This window comes from Syngnathoides biaculeatus, chromosome 3, assembly GCF_019802595.1.
Source record: "Syngnathoides biaculeatus isolate LvHL_M chromosome 3, ASM1980259v1, whole genome shotgun sequence".
Lineage (NCBI taxonomy): Eukaryota > Metazoa > Chordata > Actinopteri > Syngnathiformes > Syngnathidae > Syngnathoides > Syngnathoides biaculeatus.
The window spans coordinates 29,747,917-29,764,831 of NC_084642.1; the positions used below are offsets into that span (position 1 = coordinate 29,747,917).

Below are 16,915 nucleotides of genomic sequence, written 5' to 3' on the forward strand. Positions count from 1 at the left end.
AGATATAGTCTAGTACTAGTCTTTCTTCTTTTTTTTATTTTCTGTGAAACTCACAGGCCAGACTTGGGACAATACAGACATCTTGCATGCGCCACACATCATAAGAGCAGGCTGTACGCACTTGCACTGACAAAAATATGTGTGTGTGTACACCTCTTTTTTGCAGTTTTGTATATTTGACTACAGTGAACACTTGGTTAGAAACAAAAGATAACCCAATGAATATTTAGGAGCTGCATTAAAACAATCTATCAGCCTTTCAAGTTTCATCATGTTGCAATTGCACCAATTCTTGCAAATTTTACGAGTTAAAGCAAATTATTCACAATCTTTTTTGACAAATATTGCAACTTTACTGCAATTTTGGGCACTTGTCAGTTTTCTGTAAAGTTAACCAATCAAATTTGTGCCCAAATAGATTGTATGTGCACTTCAAGTGTCTAGCCAATCAAAGGCATCCCTGCGTCATATGCCCATGCTGTTACGTTCTAATTTTGAGATGGAAAAGTTTCACACTACTACAACCAAAAATCTCAGCTAAAGACTGTTTTCAACCGTACCTAAGTGTTCTTCACAAAATTGATAAATATTTTTTCTTAGGTTCCATGTTGTATTGGAAAAGAATTGACAAGCACTTTTCCACCGCAATACACAAAGAATAGCTGAAACTTACTGGCAACATACCAAAGAGAATAACAACAGAGGCTTTCAAGAAAAATGTAATTTTATAGGGGGTGGTAAATTAGAAGAGTCACTGGTTGTGTCGTGGTACACATGGCTGAATGTGCTGCGGGCAGAGTGGGATCGATTCCCGCTCAGTGATGTTGTTTAATAAATTATACAATGCACTACGATGGCAGCCATCAGACTGTGCAAACTGTAGGCCAGTCCCAAACCAGTCCCAAACCCAGATAAATGCAGAGGGTTGAGTCAGAAAAGACATCCTGCATAAAGCTTTGCCAAACAAATGTGAGCACTCAGCTAAAGAATTCCAGACCGTATCAGTCTTGGCCTGAGTTACCAACGTCCGTCCCTGCCACCGTTAACCTGCAGGGTGCTGGTGGAAATCCAGCTACTTTGGTTCGAAAAAAAAAGGGAGAGTTGGAAAGTGGTTTCTTTGCCAAATAGAGAACAGAGAACACACTTTGAATGTTGGGACAATGACAGAAAATCTCAGGAGTTCGTTGACATGATGTTTACGAGAAAGATTTACACACTGTGTGTCCAGGAGACCAGGTGGAAATGCAGTAAACAGTAAGCTAGAGAGTTTGCTAAGAATGTCTTGGAGGTGAAAAGGTTATCAGACCGAGTGATGAGGCTGAAACTTCATATTCAGGGTATTATGTATAATGTGATGGTAGCAGCTTAAATAGGAGGCTCTGGCCAGCCCGATCGTAATTCAATAAATCCTGCTGAATTTGGAAACGACTTCAGTGGACTAAAATCACCATCTGTGCAATCTTAGTACCCAAATTGGAGCTGTATCATTCGCATTGAAGCTGCTCGGCCTAAGTAAGCCTAGCCTAGACCACTAACAACAAAACGCGTCTGTTTTCTAATATATACTGAGGAGGAAAACATCAAACGCTAGTATCTACACATCCTGCAAAACCTACGTATCGTGAGTACTCATAAGAAGTTGGGCAAGTGGAAACGTCAACTTAAACTTGCTTATCGGCCTAGTATTCCTTAGCTTAGCTTGCTAACAACAAGACGCGTTTGTGATCAATTCATTGATGTTGACAAAACATCGAACGTGAGTAACTTCATAACTTGTACGACGAGGGCCGTGAGGACTCATAGGAAATTTAACAAGTCTTATCTTAGTACATCTTTGTACCCAAATTGGTGCCGTATTGTTCGCATTCACGCTGCTCGGCCAAAGTTAGCCAAGCGCGCTAACAACCTTACCTACATAGAGTATATAACGAGGCCCAAACATCGAACGTGGACTCAACCTTCAACTACAAGAGTGAGAGCCATTGTGGTTTGAATCCCTTCCATCCACATATCCTTTAAATCGCCATATCCTTTATATTTTCACACAGGTAGTATGTGATTTGTGTACCTTATGTGCTGACTGTGTTTATGTGATTGCTTTCATTTGACCTTAACTTTAAAGTGCCACTGTCATGAAATTGATGATTTTTAATGTTATTAATGAAAAAACAGCAGCCGGTATGGACCCATCCGTTTTTTCACCACAAAGCATGATTTTTACGTATATGGCTTTTTGTAACTCCCGCTATGAAAATCCTCTCGAGGAATTTGTTTTTCGAGAAGAAGCAGGAAGTTACGTTCAGGGCAGTAGCGCACTCAAGGGGACTCGTTTGTTTCTACTGGTTTTACCTCCTGAAAGGTAGCGCTTTGTTCCTTCATGTTACCCAAAATGCTGGCTTGTTGCATTACTGGATATTGCTCGAACTCTCGGGATGATGCATTTACCCTTAATAAGTTTCCAAGAGACCCAGTTCGTCGTGAAAAATTGATTGCATTTGTGCATGTGTATAGAGCTACTAAAAAAAACAATAGTTGGGGGGGGGGGCGTAACCCTTTCAGAACGTAACAAAAGATCCACGTCCGTAAGTCAGAGGCTCTAAATGTGTCGATGTGCCCGTCGGCGCCGTGTCCGCGGATCACAGCTTAGGCCGAGCTTCCGTGTCCCATTGTAGGTGGGTGGACAAGCTTCGGCCGGGCTGGCTCATATATACTGTCTGGGGGTCTGTAGTTAGTTAGAAGTGATCCGCATATCTAAATATGGCTAACCCTCACTTCACTCGGTTGTGAGATGTTCTCTTCTTCGAAAAGAGCTTCCGTGTCTGAAGTTGCATGTCCCATAGTAGGGGGCACAGCGTGTTTTCAATGCCGAATGTCTGGGGTGATGTCACGGGCAGTAGATACAGCCAATATGGCGACCACTTCGATGTCGAATGACACTTCCACAACTTCCCCCATGGATGACGCACTCTCCGCTCATATTTATTTTTTCGTATAGACATTGAGATTAATAATGCTATATGTATTTTTAACCAACCCTAACCCTAACCTGCTTTAACATAGATTAGGTAGTATGTGAATAGTGTATCTTATGTGCTGACTTTGTTTATTTGATGGCTTCTTCTTTTTGACTATCTGCAGCCCATTGAGCAGCACAATATTGTGCTACCTGTTGGCTGGTCCCAAGCCCGGATAAATGCAGGGGGTTGCGTCAAGAAGGGCATCGGCGTAAAACTGTGCCAAACATATATGAGCGTTCATCATACAAATTCCATAACAGTTAGGTCGTGGCCCGGGGTTCCTACGTCCGGCCCCAGAAATGTTAATCTGGAAGGCGTGGATAGAAATTCAGATTTTGTAGGTCGAAGACAAAAAAGAGGAGGAAAGCATCTTAGTCGGAAGAAGAAGAAGAGAAATGCACAGACAGTACAGCTGTGTGTGGGGAGTTTGAAATTTGGGACTAGGACAGGAAAAGCTCAGGAGTTAGTTGACATGATGATAAGGAGAAAAGTTGATCCATTGTGTATCCAAGAGAGCAAGTGGAAAGGGAGTAAGGCTAGAAGTTTAGGTGCAGGGTTTAAATTATTTTATCATGGAGTAGATGGTAAGAGAAATCGAGCAGGGGTTATTTTAAAGCAAGAGTTGGCTAAGAATGTCTTGGAGGTAAAAAAAAAAAAAAAAAAAAGTATCAGATCGAGTGATGATGATGAAATTTGAAATTGAGGGTATTGTGTATAATGTGATTAGCGGCTATCCCCCAGAGGTAGGATGTGACCCCGAGTTGAAAGAGAATTTCTGGAAGGAACTAGACAAAGTTGTCCTGAGCATCCCAGCGAGCTGTGATTAGTGAATATTTCAATGGACATGTTGGCAAAGGGCAAAGGGGCGATGAAGAAGTGATGGGTAAGTATGGCAGTCAGATTCAGAACTTTGAGGGGTAGATGGTGGTGGGCTTCGCAAAAAGGATTGAATTGGCAGTGGTGAACACTTATTTCCAGAAGAGACAGGAACATAGAGTAACCTACAAGAGAAGGTAGAAGCACGCAGGTGGATTATATTTTGTGCAGACGGTGTAATCTGAAGGAGGTTACTGACTGTAAGGTAGTGGTGGGGGAGAGTGTGGCTCGACAGCATAGGATGGTGGTGTGTAGGATGACTCTAGTAGCGGGTAGGAAGATTAAGAAGACAAAGGTAGAGCAGAGAATCAGGTGGTGGAAGTTGAGAAAGGAAGAATGTTGTGTGCCCTTTCGAAAAGAGGTGAGACAGACTCTAGATGGTCAGGAACCCCTCTCAGAAGACTGGAATACTACTGCCAAGGTATTCAGAGAGGCAGGCAGGAGAGTAGTTAGGGTGTCTTCTGGTTGGAAAGGGGAGAAGGAGACCTGGTGGTGGAACCCCAAAATACAGGAAGTCATCCAAGGAAAGAGATTAGCAAAGAAGAAGTGGGACATTGAGAGGACTGAGGAGAGGGGAAACGAGTACATTGAGATGCGACGTAGGGCAAAGGTAGACGTGGCAAAGGCTAAACAAGAGGCATATGACGACATATACACCAGGTTGGACATGAAAGAAGGAGAAAAGGATCTTTACAGGTTGGCCAGACAGAGGGATAGAGATGGGAAGGATGTGCAGCAGGTTAGGGTGATTAAGGATAGAGATGGAAATGTGTTGACTGGTGCCAGTAGTGTGCTAAATAGATGGAAAGAATACTTTGAGAAGTTGATGAATGAAGAAAATGAGAGAGAAGGAAGAGTTGAAGAGCCAAGAGTGAAGGACCAGGAAGTGGAAATGATTACTAAGGGGGAAGTCAGAAAGGCACTACAAAGGATAAAAAATGGAAAGGCAGTTGGTCCCGATGACATACCAGTAGAGGTATGGAAGCAATTTGGTGAGGTGGCTGTGGAGTTTTTGACCAACTTATTCAATAGAATACTAGCGGGAGAGAAGTGTGCTAGTCCCCATTTTTAAGAATAAAGGCGATGTTCAGAGCTGTTGAAACTACAGCGGAATAAAAATGATGGGCCAAACAATGAAGTTATGGAAAAGAATAGTGGAGGCTCGACTCAGAAGTGAGTATCTACAAGCAACAGTATGGTTTCATGCCTAGAAAAAGTACCACAGATGCATTATTTGGGGAGGATGGATTTACCCTTCATAAGTTTGCAAGAGACCCAGTTTTTCGTGAAAAATGGATTGCGCGGGTGCAAAGGACAAGAGCTTCGTGGGTTCCAAATGACAGGTAGGTGTGTATACAGCTACGAAAAAAATAGAATAGTTTGGGGCGGGCCACGTAATCCATCTCTTATAATGTAACAAAAGATCTGCGTATGTACGACACTGATGCTAAATGTGTCGATGTGTGCGTTGGACAGCTTCTGTGTTGGGGTCGCCGGCAAAGGTTGCCGCGTTGGCTCACCAGCCAAGGCTGCTGCGTCGTGCCTCACGGACGAGCACGGCTTCAGCCAGGCTGGCTCATATATACTGTCTGGGAGTTTGTTGTCGACGTGGCGTTGTTCATAGCCACTGCCGTCCGCGATGAACAATACCACCGATGGCGGTTTATCGTGTTTATCGCCACCGACAATGACGCACTCAGCCGAGAACGACGACAACGCCGTGAAGCGACCCGGCTCGGCGCCGTGACAAGCCAACTCGGTCACATCCAGGACTCTGTTGTTAGATATAAGTGATCCGCATATAATCTAATTATGGCTCAAAACAATAGGGCAATATTGCCCCGGACACTTTACTCGATTGTGAGATCTCTTTTTCGAAAAGAGCTTCCGTGTCTGAAGGGGCGTGTCCCATAGTTGGGGCCACAGTGTGTTTTCAATGGCGAATGTCCGGGGTGACATTACAGACAGTAAATGCAGCCAATATGGAGACTACTTGGATGTCGAATGAGATTTGGATGACACGCTCTCCGCTCACATTTATTTTTTCGTGTAAACATTGACGTAAATAATGTTGTTATGTATGTTTCATTTCAATATCTATTTTAGAATGTTTATAGGGATGACACTTGACCTTTAAACGTAACGTTGTTATGATGTTGCTTACCAATGATGACAAAAGTACATATTGCCATGAATGCGACTTGTGGTGCTGCCTGGTTTTGCTGATGGCTTTGGAGTCTGTTTCATATATCGTCAGATTAAGCTTCATGCAGGCGTTGAGACTTCCATCCGTTAATTGTGAACGTAATTCAATTTGATTTGCCATCATGCTGATACGATGGAGAAGAGTTCTTGCCAACAAACACATGTTTTTTTATACCTATATCTTGTCTTTATGTGAAGTTGTCAAAATGTTTAGTGGTAACGTTCAGTACGAATGCTTTGGCATACTCCCCATCTATGAATTTAAACACACACCAGAACCCTTTCTTTTCACAAAGACTGTCCATTATTGTTGAAAACTTCGATACTCCGAATCTTTTTTTTTTTGAGCGACCTTTGTCAAAAGCGTTTCTATAATTATTTGTTCGGACAGGATCAACGTTCGACCTTTCTGCGCCTGCGGAGACCTCCTGCCAACACCCAACTACGGCAACCCCACTAGGACAAACTGTCTCTGTGTCATTTCCATTGCCTGCATGACAGAATCACATATACAGTATGTCGCTATGAGGGCTCTGCAAACCATGTGCAACCATCAAAAGAACCAGGTATGGCTCATGAGCCACAGGTCCCAACCCCTGCATTATATGTATCCCAGGTTGGATACTAGGAAGGAGAAAAGGATCTCTACATAAAGGGGAGACAAAGGGGAGGAGATGGGAAGGAGATGCAGCAGGTTAGGGTGATGAAGGATAGAGATGGAAATGTGTTGACTGTTGCCAGTAGTGGGCTGGACAGATGGAGATAGTACATGTAGGAGTTCATGAATGAAGAAAAAATGAGTAGGTCTGCATTGAAAGCACACAACAGGTGCTTTTCAGTGCAGAGTAGCTGAGGTAGCGTAGCTGAAGTAGCTTAGCTGAAGTCAGACAAAATATGTGAATGAATGAGAGCATTGGAAGGGGAGAGTGAGGCGATGGGGAGAAGAGACAGCAAGAGCAGAGGATTTAAAATACTTGGGTTTAACAGTCCAGAACAATGGTGAGTGTGGTTAAATAGTGTAGAAATGCATCCAAGCAGGTTGAAACAAATGGCAGGTGTCAGGACTGTTATGTGACAGAAGAGTCTCTGGATGAAGGGCAAAGTTTATGAGACAGTGGTGAGGCCAGCCATGATGTGCGGATTAGATTAGATTAGATTAGATTAGATTAGATTAGATTAGATTAGATTAGATTAGATTAGATTAGATTAGATTAGATGGTGGCAGTGAAGAGATGACAGGAAGGAGAGCTGGAGGTGACGGAAATGAAGAGGTTGAAGTTCGCTCTCAAAGTGACCAGGTTGGATAAAATTGGAAATGAGCTCATCAGACAGACAGCCAAGGTTAGATGTTTCAGAGACAAAGTTCGAGAGAGAAGACTTTGATTATTTGGAAATGTTCTGATGAAAGAGGGCATATAGGTAGAAGGATGATCAGGATAGGGCTGCCAGGCAAAAGAGTGAGAGGAAAACCAAAGAGAAGCTTACATGGAAAGGAAAAATGGTGTGGCGACCCCAAATGGGACAAGCCGATATAAAAATTAGAAGTGTGGACACTTTAGCCTCTCATAGAGCAAATCACTTCTTAGAGTCCACAGCATTTTATTTTTAACCATATTTTGTTCTCATTAGCCCATCATTCATATTTCTAGCTTTAATGCATGTTAGTTCATGAGTTCGTTTACTGAAATGAGGGAACAGAGAAAATTTAAAGTGCGACTGTCATGAAATGGATGATTTTTGGTATATTATTAATGAAAAACCCACAGCCAATATGGTCCCATGTGTTTTTTCACCACAAAACATGATTTTGACGTGTGCAGCTTTTTGTAACTCCCGCCATGAAAATCCTCTCGAAGCAGAACCAGAGAAGCAGTAATTGACGTAAAGGACAGTGGTGCCCCCAAGTGGACTCGTTTGTTTCCATTAGTTCTACTTCCAGGAAGGTAGCTCGTTGTTCCTTTGTGTTAGCCAAAATGCCGGCTCATTGTATTGCTGGAAATTGCTTGAACACTCAGGAGAATGGAATTACCCTTCATAAGTTTGAAAGAGACCCTGTTCGTTGTGAAAAATGGATTGGACGGGTGCAGAGGACGAGAGCTTCGTGGGTTCCAAATCACAGGTAGGTGTGTATTCAGCTACTAAAAAAAAAAAAATAATAGTTTGGGGCGGACCACGTAATCGGTCTCTCTCATAACGTAATAAAGGATCCGCATATGAAATGTGTCCATGTGCGCGTCGGACAGCGTCGGGCTGCTGCGCGGACGCTGGGGCATCTGAAGAACCCAGCCGACAATGTCTCACTCAGCCTTGTGCGCGCAGTAAAGCGCCCGGCCCGATAGTGTTCATCGCGTACTGCGGTGGCTGTGAACAACCCTCTAAAAGCAGCACGCCTCGCTCCATTATATGCCACCACGGCGCCGAAAATCCGCCACACCGGCTGAGGCGCTGTGTTCAGCGGTCACAGCTTCTCCGAAGGCTGCGCGTCGGGGTTTGCCAAGGGTGGCGGCTCTGAACCCAGCCGAGAATGCGTCACTCAGTCGCGTGCGCGCATAAAGCGCCCCGGCTCGACTGTGTTGCTAAGTACTGTGGTGTCTGTGAACAACCCTCTAAAGTAGCACGGCTCGGCTCTTTCATAAGCCACACCGACCAGTTGGAAGTGGATCGGATGGGGATGTGGTTTGACCGTGATCGCATATCATCTGAATATGGCTCGAAACAATAGTGTAATATTGCCCTGAGGGCTCAACAATAGTGTAATACTGCCCCGGTCACTTCCCTCGGTTGTGTGGTGTTCTCCTTTTTGAAAAGAGCTTCCGTGTCAGAAGGGACGTGTTAGGGTGCACCTCGTGTTTTCATTGGCAAATGTCTGGGTGACGTCACGGACAGAGGAGGCAGGCAATATGGCGACCACTTGGATATCATAGAATGACACTTCTGAAACTTTGCACATGGATGACGCGCTCTCTGCTCACATTTATTTTTTTGTATGGACATTGAAGTGAATAATGTTATATGTATTTTTCATTACAATATCAATTTTAGAATGTTTATAGGGACAACACTTGGGCTTTAAGGAGCAAGTATAGTTGATTCCAGTTTTGGTCATGATCCACCACAGCTGGGAGATTTCAAAAGATAGCAAATTAAGGGTCTTGGGTTTCGTGTGACTTACTACAAAGGCTTACTACAGCACAGAGTGGTTCGTCTAATGAAGACTGGCTACCGAGTGATGGGTGGATGATGAAAGGGAATGCCAGGACAAGACGGTATCAAACATTGGAAGGTCATATGCTCTTTAGAGAAGCAAAAATAACATGGGCATATTCATTTCCTGCAAATGTGCAGTGCATGTTCATTCAAGTCATACGCGTCACCATTAGTAGTTAATGTTTAACCACACTTACAGCATATGTACTGTAGTAGGCATTTACATAAGTCATACAACTTGCAACTCACAGAGCTTTCTCCACTGGTCATCTCTCACAGACTTACACTGATTAGATGACTGAGCTGTTTTTGGATTATATGTTTGACTGACAGGCTGAACTAAAAGTGCATAAATCTTACTGAATGATTTAATGATGCATTCGTTACTTGACTGGACAATAATGGGAAAAAAAAACCTGATCCTTGGGCGAGTTTCCATTGCAAGATGAGACATGATTCATTGTCACTCGGAGGGAGCAAAACCATATTATCTCATTGAATTCTCATGAATTTGTCCATTTTCTTTTCTAATAAGTCCAACTCACATGAAGAGAAAGGACAAAAAGGCAAGTTGACTCCCATTTATGTAACTTTTGCTTGCATACTGGTTAGTTGACACCGTGTCACGTTTTATTAACGGATTTAATATAGTTATATTATTAATATTTTCATATTCAACAACTCAATTCAACTGATCTGCTTGACACATACAAGCCTTCACTCTAAATATGTTCTTCAGATGCTAGAAGGCAGTTTTAGTAATTGATCTGATATGACTGCTGAAAATCAGGTCAGTATCTACTAGTACAGCAAGGTCTCATCTCATCCAGCCACTGATCTGTTCTAGACATGGGCAAAACATCTCAATTGAACTTTAGTCATCTGCAGACACTGCTACATATAAATGTGTGTCATCTGCATAGCTATGATAGTCAACATTAAAATTGGGCCCGAGGGTATTATATACAGGCTAAACAGGAGAAATCCGAGAACTGACCCTTGAGGGATCCCATATGTTATTGTCATTCAATGAGATTGAACACTTGCAATGGTTATAAAATAACCCCTTTGTCTCCAGGTAAGACCTGAAACTTCTAAGGACCGTTCCATTTAGTCGTACCCATGTTTCCAACCTGTTCAGCACTATATTATGATCTACAGTATCAAAAGGCGCACTGGAATCCAAGAACATAATTGACAGCTTTCCTGAGTCAGTATTCAATCTTACATCATTTAGCACATTGATAAGAGCAGATTGTGTTCTGTGATGAGTTCAAAAACCGAATTAAAATTTGTCAAAATGCCCATTGGAATTCAAAATACAAAATATGTATATAGAAAAATAACTTTCTCAACAATCTTTGCGATGAAAAGGAGATTCGAGATGGGTCTATAGCTAACATGGAATTATCCACCGGTCTGTTTTTTTAGAAGCGCCTTAACAGCAGCTACTTAAGGAGCTTTAGGAAACTCGCCAGACTGAAATGAGCAATTGATTAAATGTTGCAAATCAGCCAGCACAGACTTCATAATAGCTTTGAAAAAGTCAGATGGTATTGAGTCAAGACAGTTCATTGATAGTTTCATCTGCTGAACCATTTTTTCTAGTTTTTGTATCAAATTCTGACATGGTAATAGTTTTTCCTGGGTAGCATCAGATTTTGTATAATTTTATCCTTGTGGTCATTTTTGCTGATATTTCATTTCTGTTCTGAGGACCAGGGTTTAAATCCTGCGTGTGACCATTGTGAGCATAAGCAGAATGGAAGATGAATGAATATTATTCTCAACATGAAAGTCTTTGATTATGGCACAATAGTTGTAGTCAGTACAAAGCAGCAGTTCTGAAAACTCCTCCATAAATTTTTCGTTGTGTCTTGGAGGTCTATAAATTATTAAAACAATAACCTTTGGGTCACCGTTAACTAAAAAACTAAAGCTAAAATCAGCCAGTATACTTTCTTTACACTGAAATAGTGATTTTAAAACAACAGCAATACCTCCGCAATTTTCTTCCCTGTTCGACACTTGTTCATAAAATTGAAATTCGCTGGTGTTACCTCATTTAAAATGGTATTACAGCTACTTTCTGTTAACCACGTTTCAATTAATGACAAAAAGTCCAGATCGTAGGCTGTGATGATGTCATTAATCAACGTCGATTTATTACTCAGTGAGCTAAAATAGCAAAGAGTTGTCTCGCAGAAATAACTGGAGACAATAGTTGACAGGTTGATTTTAAAGTGAGTAAGTTTGTCGTTGTACTTTTTTGTGGCATATTTCTTTGACTAACTTTCTGTTCCTTGTAATTACAGGGTTGAAAAATTCCTGATCTCCATAAGGGTGTCATATATTCTGGAAATGACCCTTTACATGGAAAGAAAAAACTTAGAACAAGATTTACACTTCAAGGTTGAATTGACTAAATTCTGGTCTGATATGGAACATGCATTCAATTTAATATTCTTACACATGTATTCCCTCCATCCATTTTTCTATAGAGCAATGCCAACATCACAGAGTGAACTTCCACAGCTACAATGATGATATGATGCTGCGCAACTCCGGATGGATGCAATGGGTGCTCTTTTTCACTGGATTTTAAACATCAAAGTGTGGATGGCAAATAACTTTCTCCAGCTTAACCTGGAAAAAAAAAAGTTTTAGTCATCAGTGCTGAGGCTCAGAGAGAACAACTTTTAACCAAAGTACAAGCATTATCTTTAAATCCCTCAACACAAGTGAAAAATCTGGGCGTTATTTTAGACTCCAATTTCAGTTTTATCCATCACATTAAAAATTGAACAAAAATAGCTTTTCATCATCTAAAGAACATTGCCTCTTTCTTTCTCTGGGCAATACGGAGACGCTGATGCACGCTTTTATCACTAATCTTTCTAAAAGTATTTCAAGTATAAAATTACTACAGATTTCGGCAGCACATGTCCTGACAAACAAGAACGGGCAGGAGCACATTACATATATTTTAAAATCACCTCAATGGCTAGCCATGTGTTTTAAATTAGATTTTAGGTTTCTGTTATGTATTTTTTTTAATATCTTAATGGTCTTGGGTCTCCCTGTTTCACAGAAATATGACCTCACCTTTTTGTCATCTCTCGCATCATGACACGGCACTCAGGGTGAGGCATTATTTCAAGTCTATGGTCAATGTGGAGCAGGCTGCCAGAGAATGTTCTTGTTTTCAAGAACAAGCTCAAGACCCACCTTTTTAATTTACCGTTTAACTAATATTCTTTTGTTTTACTTCTTCTTCCTTTAATCTCTCTTGATGTTCATTTCAGTGTTCTTTATCTCCATTCTTTTATCATTAATGTATATTATCCTGTTTTATATTTTTACGTTTGTTTTTTAAAAAATTATTTTAGTGTATACATTTTTAGGTTTAATTATTATCTTTCAGTAACATTGCAATGGTCGTAGATGCAGAATCTTGCTCCATCATGGTGGCCTGTGGCCATGGTTTATGGTCCAGTCTTGGTGTATACGGCTGCCTGACAAGGTGCTTCCTCACCTGCATGCGCTGTACTCAGCCAAAGGTTATTCAGTCATTACGGTATGATTTTCTTTAACCTGTATGAATGTATGTTGCCTGTGTCCTTGTGGAAAACAGCTGGTGAGTTTTATTTAATTTTGTATTTCGAATGAATGCACTTTCTTCTACATTTTCTGCATTATAACTGCTTAACAATAAAACTTGACTAAACTGGAACCTGTTCTGAGCAAGAGGCACATAACGGTCTAGCCTGACTGCCAGTCACTCACAGAGGCCTCCATCATTTTACTTTTGTGGTAGAATTGGCGTCACGGTGGAGCAACTGGTTAGCGCGTTGGCCTCACAGTTCTGAGGACTGGAGTCGAATACAGGCCCTGGTTGTGTGGAGTTTGCATGTTCTCCCCTTGCATGTATTGGTTTTCTTTCTGCACTCCGGTTTCCTCCCACATCCCAAAAAGATGCAACATTAATCGGACACTCTAAATTGCACCTAGGTGTGATTGTGAGTGCAACTGTTGTCTGTCTTCATGTGCCCTGCGATTGGCTGGCAACCAGTTCAGGGTGTACCCTGCCTCCTGCCCGCTGATAGCTCGGATAGTCTCCAGCACACCCAGTGACCCTTGTGAGGATAAGTGGCTCAGAAGAGGGATGGATAATATTGAGACTGGCTTCGACATAAAAGCTGGTACTCTTAATATTTTGTTGGACAATCTATTGAATCAATCTCTGTAATTGAATGAGTTCAGTGACAAATTACAAGACATGTGCACATATCAATGATCAATGTATTTCGGCCTAGCAATTGTGAGAAAAAAGCTCCAGTTGTCTCAGGTTTGAAGGGTGCCCTCCCCAGATAGCATCTTTGTCAGATGTTCAATACACTGCTTTGTCTTTGTACTATACAGTGTTCTTTTTTGTCTATACATGACCTCAGAAAAACCTTTTGAATCCTTACATTAAAGAAAAACCCACAATGGTCTCTCTCTAAAAAAAAAGGCTCATTGACAAGCTTGCAGCACTTGGGGGGAAGACAGATGAGACCAAACAAGTAATCTCTGAGTACAGCAGAAACAAATTGTCAAACCTGTCTGAGATTATCAGTGATCTATAGACAGGAGAAACACATCTTTACAAGAGTGATCACACACAGAAAAGAGACTTTTAGCACAAAATAAAAAAATTACAAAGTTAACACTGTACTGACAACACAAAACACGGCCATTTGCTTACATAGTGTCATAGAAACTTGGTGTTTACATGTACTGTTATTATACCATGCCCAAAATAGATCTGAATAAATGTAACATATTGTGAGCCAACTTTACACAAACATCCTATTTCCAAAATCAAACAGAACAGTATCTGCATCCAGATACAAAATATAGTGATGGCTCAGTCACACAACACAGAGCAAAATGAAGCTAAATGGAAAAGCAGCTGCTTGAGTGCAGTCAGACATGGGCTGGGGGGTCAGAGCAATCATGTTACTGTGTGCTTTCAACCTGCAATGACATACCAGCCATCCATTCGTCCATCCATTCTCTGTACTACTTAGCTACAATAGGCCTGCAGTGACATACCACTACATATTATTCAAAAGCTGCTCAAACAAGCTAGGGATGACACACAAATAGGTATTCATCCATTTTTCTGAGCCGCATAACCTCAAGTGGGTCGCGGGGACACAAATAACTATTTTTCCTCAAATTGACATGTGGCCAATAAATATCTCATTATACAAAAATCTTTAATTTAATCATTTTTTTCATCCAAAATAATATCGTAGTATACCCAGAGGTCGGTATAGAACATGCTACATTTTCTTCTGGTCATTATGTTTACTCAAGTAACGTTTTGGATAAATTGCACTCGTCAGATTAGTTTTAATGCATCATACATTTTACCTGTACTTGAGTTTTTATGTCAAGAAGAAATGGCATCTACAGTCTACTACACTGATCTGCATGCTTCTCACTACTTTTATTAATTGTTGCATGTACACTCTATTTTAGACATACTTTAGTTCACCAAAAAGCACAAGGCAGCTTATACAGCAGCTTTGCATGGAGTGAAAATAAGTGATTACCATTTTATACTATATTAAAAATGAATAACAAATATTTTACCTCAAATTGAATTGTGGATAAAAAAAAAATGTCCCATCACTCAAAAATCTTTAACATAGAAAACTTTTTTTTTCTCATACAAAATAGAGTGGTACCTCTACTTACAAACTTAATTCATTCTGGAAGTCAATTCGTAACATGAATTTTTTGTAAGTAGAAGCGCTTTTTACATGTAAATAGCCTAATCCGTTCCAAGCCCCTCACCAAAAATAAGCATTCAACGCACATAATGTAAAGAACTATAAAAATTATGTTCATATACCTTTGGCATTGGGAGACTATGAATAGAAGGGTGATTGATGAGCAAAATGCATTGGAGGAGGAGGCAAACATTTGAGAGTTGAGAGAAAACATCCGTACGAATGTATGCACCCACACAACATAATTCCACTAAGGTTTCTTGGGGCGCATGGTGAGTAAAGATGAATAAACTTGCAAAATACAAACAAAAAACTCATGAAAAAGTTTACCAATATTGGATAGTGTGTGACAGCGTTTGACAATGTCAGTATGATTCAGTGACAGTCGAGTGTCCGAGGGAAACCAAAAGCATCACGAGTAAAGATTGATGTCCTTCCTATCCAATGGGATCCCAGGAACATGCTATGACGATAGCCAATGGGACAGCAGCTCTAAAACGGCACACAAACCAAGATACGTGATGTTTACATTCGGTGGATTTTGAGGTGGTGCGAATCAAGCGCCTATATTTTCCTTTCATACTCTGAATTTTCCTTCGTAACTACACACAGAATTTTTCTGAGGAGGTGTTTTGTAACCTGAATTTTTCAATACTAGACACGTTGGTAACTTGAGGTACCACTGGACCATATTTTCACAATTCTAGAGGTCTTAAATTCTCTTCTAAATAGACAAGGTCCGTTATTTAAAAACTGAATTTTGTATTTCCTTGGGTTGTCTCTGAAGGAAATTAAAATTGGTTTGATGATTTGAAACCTCCCGTGACCCTTGTGAGGATAAGAGACTCAGAAAGTGGATGGATTTAAAACCTTTTTGGAGTGATTGGCTGTTGGACTTCCTGACGGAGAGACCCCAAACAGTTCGGGTCAGAAGCAACACCTCCAACACCATCAAGGATGTGTGCTGAGCTCCCTCCTCTTGACTCTGCTCACCCACAGTTCTGCACTTATCCAACTCCAACCTCTTCATCAAGTTTGCAAATGACACAAATGTGGTGGGCCTCGTCATCAACAACGATGAGACGAGCTACAGGAGCGAGGTGAGCTGCTTGCCGGTGTTGTGCAAGGACAACAATCAACTCAACATGGAGACGACTAAGGAGATCATATTGGACTTTAGGAGAGGGCACACCCAGCATCCCCTGCTAACCATCAATAATGCTGCATTAGAGTGGGTGAGCAGCACCAAATTCCTAGATGTACACATCTCAGAAGACCTGTCCTGGAACACTAACACCACACCACTGGCTAAAGAGGCTCAAGAGCAGCTCTACTTCCTGCAGAAACTGAAAAGAGAGAGGGCCCTCTCCCCCATCATGATCTCCTTTTCCAGAGTGACAATTGAGTGCATCTTCTGCAGCAGCATCACTGTGTGGTACGGTGCTTGCACCACCTCCTGGCGCAAGATCCTACAACACCCTGTAAGGGCAGCTTAAAAGATCATTGGTGTCGCTCTCCCTTCTCTTCTGGACATTTATAACACCTGCCTCAACTGCAAGGCCACCAGGATTACTGGTGACCCCACTCACCCATCCCATTGCTGCCGCCAGTGGGGAGACTGGGGAGTCTTCAGGCCAAAACCAGCAGGTTCAAAGAGTTTCTTCCACCGGGCAGTCTCACCTTCCTCTCTGCTTTGCCCTCAGTACTATTATCCCTCCCTGGCACCTACCACAATTGACTGAAAACCAGAAATTAATCAGTTTAAGCAAAGTATTCACCATACACTCATAGCACTGTGGACATTACCCACTGATTGCAGCTCTTGTT

The 16,915-nt window shown here is 41.5% G+C and overlaps 1 protein-coding gene across 3 annotated transcripts in view; it reads right to left on the reverse strand.

Moving 5' to 3' along the window:
- tspan4a (tetraspanin 4a) overlaps positions 1–16,915 on the reverse strand; it is a 139,233-nt gene that overhangs the window by 53,389 nt on the left and 68,929 nt on the right. The window lies entirely within an intron of this gene.